The sequence below is a fragment of the Meriones unguiculatus genome, chromosome 5, assembly GCF_030254825.1.
Source record: "Meriones unguiculatus strain TT.TT164.6M chromosome 5, Bangor_MerUng_6.1, whole genome shotgun sequence".
Classification (NCBI taxonomy): domain Eukaryota; kingdom Metazoa; phylum Chordata; class Mammalia; order Rodentia; family Muridae; genus Meriones; species Meriones unguiculatus.
In genome coordinates, this window is record NC_083353.1 from 50,853,769 (window position 1) to 50,863,696 (window position 9,928).

The window sequence follows — 9,928 nt, forward strand, 5'->3', positions numbered from 1 at the left end:
GAGCCACCATGTACCCACTGCAGAGGGCCATGAGACCTAGAAAAGACACATCTCGAAATATCCTCAGTATGGAAAATAAGGGTCTGCTGCTATACCCCATAGGTAAAATAATGCAAGATTCTGTGACAAATATGAAACCATGTGAGGTGACATTGAACTCAGCAACATAGGAGAAGGAGAAGTGAGCACCACAGGACATGTAAAGGCCCATAGCACAGGAAGGGGGGACAGGCTCTGCTGTGGGGATTTAGGTTTGAACTTTGCCAGACAGGTGCTTCTGGGACTGAGGATGATGGCCTGAAGGATGCTCAGCAGGCAGGTGACACAAAGAGAGAGGCCCCTCAAAAGCCTGTGCAAGTGGAACAGGGAGTTACACTTGATGTCATTCTACATATTCTGAGATGCAAGAATGTCAGCAGCTGCGAATCCAATGACTGTTAGCATCCCAAGGTGGATGAGGGCCAAGAGACTGATGAGTGGGTCAATGATCCAGAGCCTGCTTTCAAGAAGGAACTCAAAAAGGTGGAAGAGGAAGAGGATAATGTTGAAGGAGATCCCAATGCCTACCTCAGAGAAAAATGTATAATGTGTCAACAGCTCCATAAAGGGTCTTGATTCTTCTCATTGTATGAGACAAGGAAATAGAGTAAACATTTGAGAAGAAAGGCAAGAGAAATTATTCATCACAAACAGTAACAGCAACATTGGTACCAAACACTATTGCCTTTAGGAATATTGGTGGGCCCAGCCCAATACACCCCTCTGTACTCAAGTTTTCCTGAGTGCCAAACCTTCTCATTGTCAGTCATGCCTGGATTGTGTACCTATAGGTGCGCTCCCTTGCTGCTTCAAGTTTCCTGTGTATTAAAATGATCATGTATTACAGAAATGATTCCTTACCACTGCCTCATTTTGAGTTTTTGGGGGGGCATTGCCTGGTTTTTGTTTTGTCATCTTGTCAGGTATAGGAAAAGCTTCAAAAGTTTTGATTATTTCCCCTTTCTGTTTCCGTTGTTGCACTAAAACACCATAATCAAAACTGGCTTAGAGGAGGACAGGGTTTATTTGGATTAACTCTCAGGTCATAGACCATCGTTAATGAGAGGTGAAATCAGGAGCACAAAGCAGAGAGTCAAGTCATAGCCACAGTCAAGTGCAGAGAGAGGAGGCTGAAGCCAGGGCTTGGAGGTTAAGAGCTCTGGCTGGTCTTGCAGGGCCTTTGAGGTCAGTTCCAGCATCTAAGTCAACTGGCTTACAGCCACCTGTCACTCCAGCAATAGGGCATGGATGACCTCATCTGGCCCCTAGGGCACCTGCGCTCATCTGCATATAATGCAAACAAATAATTAAATATAAAATTAAATAAATCTTGAGTTAAATTATAAGGAAATGTTGATGAAAGACATTAGATAGAGTATTTACTGTAATATACGTGTTTGGCCTGGAGAGACGGCTCAGTGGCTAAGCCTACATTTAGAATATATGTTTACATGCCGAATTCTGCCCTCTGTGAGCACTGCACATGCAAACAGCACACTGATATATACACAGACATAACACACACACACACACACTTCAAATAAGTAAATACAACACAATTTAAGGCGCCTGTTTATGTTTTCATTCACATTTTTTAAACAGGAAGACAATGTTGCTGTAAATTTGTCCCCTCATTATGGAAAAGGAATTTCATCAGAAAGTTAAGGTGTGTAAGGTGCTTGCTTTCTGTAGCTTATTCTGTGTCCATGTACTTAAGGATCCATAAGTTCCCCAGAGAGGAGGGATGTGTTTAGCACCCATGAACAAGTTATGCTATTTAAAGTTTCAGAACTGAGGTAGACAATTGTAAAAATCTCAACAAGTGGACTTCTCTTCCATTTTAATTGGCATAGATTTTTACTTAGATGAGGGTTACAGTATCTTAATTCAGCACATCTCTGTGTCCTGCTCTGACCAAGGCAGGATAATTTCCACCTTTTCAAATACTGTCATTTCTCTGTGTTTGACACCTTCAGGTCTTTGTGTTCCTTTGGAACATGCAAGCACTTGGTGTGGACAACAGCTATGCTGCAGTGCTCTAAGGCATGAGCACCATGACCTCACACAGCCTCTGCTCTGAACCTAACTTTCAGTCCTGTTCCACTGTCTCTTTCTGGAATTGACTGACCATTCTTCTTGCTATTTTGTGTAATCAGCTTTCATCTTGACTGAGAACAGACAGTTGGCTCCCATCAAAAGCTCAGCAAAGATGTCAATCATAGACATTTATCTGTTTCAGTCTTTAATGGGTTACAGTTGATCACTAGGACCCAACACAACCTTTGTGACATGCATGTATTTTAGTACATGTGTTTAATAAAAGGGAAAAAGGAATATTGAAATATATTGTTTGTATATATTATACACTGGTAATATCATAAGAGTAACTTCAGATCTAGCTCCCTGCTCCTTTACCTCATTTTAAACACAAGATTACAGACATAGCAATATAATCCTCATACCATCCCAAACTTTAATTACTTGTGAATCAAAGGTGGTGGATGCTGTCATTTTCAGTGTGGTTTGGCTAACTGCCCTTACAGATATTAAGGGACAGGGTTGTCTGGGTGCTGTGGGCCTACAATAATGATTATGATTTGTGAGTTTATTTATAATTACTTTAAAGCCATTGCAAAGGTTTTTCTACAGGTTAAATTCACAGATACAGCAAAGGGAAAAGTAGCCCTTTTCTCCAGAGTACAGTCCAGTTATACTCTGTTGGCATCCCAGGCACCAGGTCACCTTCCTCAATGCAGCCCCAGGAAATGCTGTAAAAAATATTCCATTAGTCATCTATTACAGACAACTAAACCAGCAATCACGTTCCTCAGGCAAACATGGCTCACATATGTAAACATCATGGCTCATTAAAGGAAAGACATACAATGACTTCTGAGCCAATATACCACTGTTTCCTTTAAAAGAAAAAAGACTTTAAAATGTTTCATTTTTACTTTATGTGTAAATGTAGTTTGCCTCCTGAATTGCTGAAGTGTCCCTTGCCTAGCCACTGTGTCCTGCACCAACAGTGCATTTTGCACATGGAGAAATCACACTCTTTCTGCCTCTGCTGCTCTGAAGAAAGGGAAGGAGATCACGGTCACAGAAAATGAATTTCTGAAATGTGACATCTGACTAACCCGCATCTGGGAATTTTGTGCATTGGGATGGAGGTGTGGGCCTCTTCATGCAGATTAGAAAGCATGCCCAATATAGAGAAAGAAGCAGCAAGGAGAAATCTGCACTTTCATTAGTGAGAGCCAGCAGCGAAGGCTGGACCTCAGAGCAAAGTGTTGCTAAAAGTCACATCACACAGGGATCTAAGAGCAGTCTCTTCAGTTCCACAGAGTGGCATCCCATGAGAAGCTAAGTCCTTCACCATCCTGTGAGAAATAGAACCTCACACAGCCCCAAACTAGGGACACATTTCATAGATAGTGGACTTGATGCAGTGGTCACGACAAAAGCAGAGAGCAGAAAGCCCTAACAGACCCTGCTCCAAGTTTGGTCACTTATGACCTTTCTGGTGGACAGAATCCAGGGTGAAGTTTGAGGGCAGGATGTCTGTCTTCTCCTCTGCAGCATGGGTTCAAACATATCTGTTTCTGAATGAGAAGATGGTGCATAGTGTGGTTGCCCCACACTTACACCTCATGTCCAGACTCATGCCCACAAAGGACTTTGGTTTGCCGTGATCATGTTGCCTGACAGCAGCATGTCACAACATCACCACCTAAGGTGAAGCAAAACTCGGCAAAAGGCCTGAGGGGTGTGGCTGTACTGTTTGTGGTTGGGATTGGACTGCAGTTAAATGGAGAACCTGTCCTTCCTATTGTGCTGTTCTGCTTGGAAAATTAGGGACACTGGGGAGACATGGCTAGCACCACAGTGAAGGCAAGACAGCCACCAGCCAGGTGTAGACGCTGCATGCAGAGATACCATGGAGGGGCTGCAGTCCGGGATGCTATGAGCCAACATCTGGGAGGGTTCAATTAAGGACCGGCAGCTAGCTCCGAAGACAGCTAAGAAATGTCCACTGTATTTGTACATGGATAGGATTGTGAGGTTCAGCTTAGGGTCACACCGGCAGTTAAAATATTCGTAATAACCACTGTTAAAAATCTCTCTGTAGTAGTCAGTGGAAAGAAAATACTCTTTAAACATAAAGAAATAAGAAGACTTAGAGGAGTGCTCTACAGACTCCAGCTGTTGACACTGGTTCCTGCCACAGCCCAACCTGCTTCCCCCACCACCCAGTGACTCCTCCTGAGCAACTGTGACCTCCCTCCCAGTGTTCTCATTGTCTCAAGGACAAGGGAAGTAGGTCAGTTCCTGTCCATCTCTTCACATAGGTTCTTCAAAAGATGAGGTTTGGGGAAAACCAAGTAGAGGCAACAGGACAGGGTGGGGCTCAATTCTTCAAAGATTTCCTGGAACTACGAGATAGTTGGGCATTTCTATTCTGAAAAAGGAATGTTTATACAGAGACTGGAACACAGAAAAGATTAATGGACACAGGTATCATCTCCATTAGGACCATCTTCACTGTATAGTTGACAATCATTGTCCTGGCTAAATCATCATCACAGCACCTCAGGTGACTATTCCAACAAGCAGAGCAAGGTGAAGGGATGACATAAAATTAAACAGGGAATGCAAAGATTCTTTTTTTTTTTTTTTTTTTTCAATGCAGTTTATTCAGGAACATTGAACAATCCTCGGACCCCGGGGAAAGCCAGCCCACAGCTTAAATAGCCTCTGAGTAGCCAACCCAGGCGTGCCACGGGGGCAATGCAGATAGGTCCACATACATGGAAGCAAGCCAGATCCTCAGCCTTAGCCAAATGTGGAATTGTTCATGACAGAGAGCACTCACCATCGGGAAGGTGGAAGGCAGAAACCAGCTCCATCTTTAAGGCATAGCATTCCACAGCTCTCTACAGTTCCCCCTTCTTGTTTTAGATGCATCAGGCAAGAGTAGAGGTCTGATCTCTGATATTAGAAATAAATTGGGACTTTGTACAGATGTTCATTTAGGTGTCATCCACCCAAAGAGCCAATGTAGCTCATGCCTTAGTTGTACATAAAGGAATTAATGCTCAACTAAAAGGAAGCTTGATGGTGTTCAATCTGAGGATTGACTTCGTGCAGGAGCAAATTGATACCCTATGGCAAATCGCTCAACCTGGCTGTCAATGAAAGTATGCTGGACTTTGTGTCACTAGCATACAACATGAGAATTTTTCCTGTGCTGCAAAGATTCTTAAGAAATTCTAGTAGGTAAAAGTCAGTGAGGAGGTGACTGTTAGACAAGGTTTGAACATACAGCCCATTTCTTTTCCTAAGGCTTTCAGTGCCTCTAAGTAGTCACACTACAGAAGCCAGGGTAACAAAAATGATTCTTTTATAGCACATATGCAACAGAAGTAAAATTAAGTGCATTTGTCTGCATTCGAAATTAAAACCTCACCTCCTCACAAGATGCGCACAAATGAGCAATTCTGAAAACCTCTAGATGTTATACCAAACAACTTAATGTCCATAAAGTAAAATTGCTAATTTACTCCAGAGACGTAAGGAACTAAGCAGATATTAAACAAAACAAAACAAAACAAAACAAAACAAAAAACCCAAAGACTGCCTGGGGTTGTAGCACAGTGGTAGAGTCCTTGTGTGCCAAGTGATAGGCTCTGGGTTATGCCCCATTACCACATCATGAGTAAGTAAGTAAATTAATAAAGAAATTAATAAAGAAATTAATAAAGAAATTAATTAATCATTAAATTAATAAGGAAATTAATAAAGAAATTAATTAATTATTAAACTAATAAAGAAATTAATAAAGAATAAAGAAATCAACAAAGAAATTAATAATCAATTAATTAATAAATAAATAATTAATAAATAATTAATTAATGAATAATTAATAAAGAAGTTGATAAAGAATGAGAAATTAATAAAGAAATTAATAAAGAAATGAGCCATATAGGCTTAAAAACTTCCCAAAGACTATAACATCTATTGTCTAAGATTCCACACAAGGTATCCAGTGGGAGTGGAACCCTCAGAGGAAAGGAACGGCACCCATTATCAGATACCCAACTCATGCCAAGGGGGGAAGTCCAAATGCTGCCACAGTGGCTCCATGAACATGTTAATGTGCAAACAACAGAGCTCAGCTGGGTGGGAAAAGCCCACACCTCTTCCCCGAGGGTGCTGGCTTCTGTCCTACTCTCTGGAACAGGCCACTTGCCATCCAGTTGCCATCTGGATTCCTGAAAGACTTCTGGGGCTGGTGTGACAGAGGAGGTGGCCTTTGTCTCCCTGGAGGAAGGGAGGGATTGGGATGGGAGGAGAAAGAGAACCACGGGGGGAATACAAAGTGAGTAAAGTGTAAATAATAAAGAAAAATAAAATAAAATAAGCAAAGTAATTAAAGAGCAGTCCAATTAGATTGTGTCAAAGGCAGTCCCTCTTCCCATACTATGGAACCCACTTGGACACTAAACTGCCATGGGCTACATCTGTGTAGGGGTTGTAGGTTATCTCCATGCATGGTACTTGGTTGGAGTATGAGTCTCAGGAAAGACCCCTGTGCTCAAAATTTTTGGTTCTGTTGCTCTCCTTGTGGACCTCCAAATGCCCCTCAACTGAAGAATGGATACAGAAATTGTGGTACATCTATACAATGGAGTATTACTCAGCAATGAAAAACAAGGAAATCATGAAATTTGCAGGTAAATGGTGGGATCTGGAAAGGATCATCCTGAGTGATCTATCCCAGAAGCAGAAAGACACATACGGTATATACTCACTCATATAGACATATAATATAGGATAAACCTACTAAAACCTGTACACCTAAAGAAAGTAATCTAGAGGAGGATTCTGAATAAAATGCTCAGTCCCCACCCAGAAAGGTAAAGAGGATGGACATCAGAAGAAGAAGAAAACAGGAAACAAAATAGGAGCCTCCCACAGAGGGCCTCTGAAAGCCTCTGCCCTGAAGACTATCAAAGCAGATGTTGAGACTTATGGCCAAACTTTGTGCAAAATGCATGGAATCTTATGAAAGAAGTGGGAAATAGTAAGAGCTGGAGTTTCCCCAATTTAAGATAACACTGACTATAAAGATGTCAAATAGAGACATTATTAGATGGAAATATGTTCATCTATCACTGTCTAACAAAAAGTTGTTAGACTTTCACAAAGGCCTTTTATGTACCTATTGACATGATCCCATGGCTTCTCTTTTCGAGATCTCTTTCTTTTTGAGGGCCTCTATCTCTGTCTATTAACTAAAACATCCTGGGAAGCAGGTCTCAGGCATTGTCATCTCATAGAAACTAGGATATAGCCACTAGTCCAGAGAACTTGTTAATGGCCAGATGTCCAGAGTAGGTCAGGATGGATGTTAAGCCTGGACCTGTTACCCACTGATGGAACTGAGAAGATTGTTGGCCTCAGAGAGCCTTTGTTACTGGTTTGTCAAACTGGGAGGGAAGTGTTTACTTCTCAGCGTGTTGGGGAATTGAGCAAGTAGTAGACAGTAGGTGTTTAATACTTCCTAAGTGCTTCCTAAGAAATCCAGAGTAGACTTCTTGTATTCTCACCAGAAAACAGCCTGCAGAAAAGCTCTTTTGCCTGGCCCATAATGGACACCTCAGACAGATGTCTGTCGGTGAGTGTGGATGTTGTCACTGTAGACAAAGGTGGAAGGAGTCAACACCAGTTACTGCTGCTCTCTGGCTTCTGACTCAGCATAAAACTTACATTTTCCATCATTCTCTACAAGAAAAAGATAGCTCTTATTCTTGAGAGCTCCCTGAAACCCAACATTTGGTTTACACAAGTCCCCTTCCCCTTCCTTGGCAGAGCTGAATCAGTAAGATTTTGAAATGAAAACAAAGGATTCTGGTCCATGGTGACCGCGTGAGTACCATAGCAGACCACACTGCCCACATGAAGGATTATTCCTCCAGGGCCAAGAAAATCTCTCAGTTTCAGTTCCTCCCCCTAAGTTCCTCCCAGCCCCCAACTGAACATCACAAGGCACTGACTTTCCTCACTGCTGTCTTTTCTTGTGCTTAGGCTTGGAAAAGGATCTAAACCCTGAAAACCAGCAACCTGTCTCACTAATTTCCTCCTTAGAGCTCTGAGGCTTGTTGGATAGAGGCACCAGAGCCCACTGAGTACTCTTCTGAGCCCTGTTCAGGCTCTTGCCTCCTCAGAAAGCACCCAGGGAGAAAGTCCTTCCTATAGATATCAATCCTGCAGTTCAAGATCCCTGGACATCCTTGCCTCTCCTGTGCCTTGTCTCTAGATCCACAAATGCTGTTCAGAATGACAACAGTAAGAGAAGGAACATGACAGAGCTTGGCATTGTTGACACAGCCCAGCAGCCCTGTATTGGTCATGTGAATGATGGTGAATACTGTCAGCTTCATGGGACCCAGAATCCACAGGACCCTCACTCAGCATGTTCTGGGCATGTCTGTGACAAAGTCTCTTGACTAGTGTACTTTTGGTGGGAAGACTCACTGACTGTGGATAACCCTGGGCTTGGTTCCTAGGCTGGGTGAAAAAGAAGCAGCTGAGCACCACAGTTCATCTTTGTTCCTTGAATCTGGAAATTTTACCAGCAGCTTCATGTTCCTGCTATAATGTCATTCCCCTCATGATGGGCTGCACCCTCAAACTACCAAAATAAACACTTTCATTCTAAAACAACTAACTAACTAACTAACTAACTAACTAACTAACTAACCCAACTAATACCTCTCCAAAGAGGTACCCCGTTCAGTGTGAGCTTTTTCCTCTGCTCCTGGGATCTCCCTGTAGGTTGTATGTGGTCTCTCCTCATCTGGCCTTCTCTCTAGAACCAGAATCACCTTCCTGTCATAAGGCCATTGACTAAGGCCAAGGACACAAGTGAGGCTGTGACAGCTTCCCCCACCTACTACAGGCTGCAGAGGAATTTTCCCTGATTGGGGTGCCTGCCTCCCACAATGCCTTGCGGCTCACCTGGGTTGGTCACATTCAGGATCCCTGCTGCTGCCATTGGTCAGAAAACCTGAGTGGAGCAATAAAGCCATGACATCTTTGGGTTGCCCCAGAGAACCCAAACCCTAGCCTGAGCTGTTGCATTACCTCTCCCAGGGGAAGGTGGCAGAGTTTTCTTACCTGCTTTCTGTAGTTTGTACTCAGTCCCCTCCTGAGTTCTGGCCCTGGACTCTTGGTTTGCTCACTCCTTCATTTCCCATCCTTGTGCATCTAACTCTTGGTTCCTCCTTACTCCTGAGATGTCGCCACCTTACAAAGCAGAAGAGGAAGAGAAATTAAGTAGATAGATTTGAGATGAGGAGAGACTAGTGGGGTAATCAGGATGCTGCAGGTAACAGAGGCCCAAGTGAGTGCCCAGCTGAACCTTGTGGTATGAAGTTCTCTCCAGGATAGACTTAGTTAAAGATATTCCTCCTGCCTCCAAGTCCCAGCATTTCAGATTTTCTCACCTGTGTGAAATGCTTCTCTGCTCCTTCCTGGAATGCTCTAGGGTCTAGAATGTAGGAGTCCCCTCCTATAGCATGTTGATGCCAGTGCTGTGCAAACCTGATAGCGGATCCACTGGGGAAAAGAGCCCCTACAGTCCCTGTCCTGCAATTTGTCTTGTCTTCCTCTTTGCCAACAAGGCTCTCTCTGACACCAACTGTACATTCCCTGGACCAAGCTAGGAAAGGTCCCCATCTTAACTCCTGCAGTAGCAGGCACAAATTAAATTTATGAAGGTCCCTGGTCAAAGGAGCCAGACATTCTGGAAGAGCATTTAGACAACCGAAACACTCTCTGAATTAACCTGGTATACTAGTGCCTGACAAGTGTGAGTGATGGA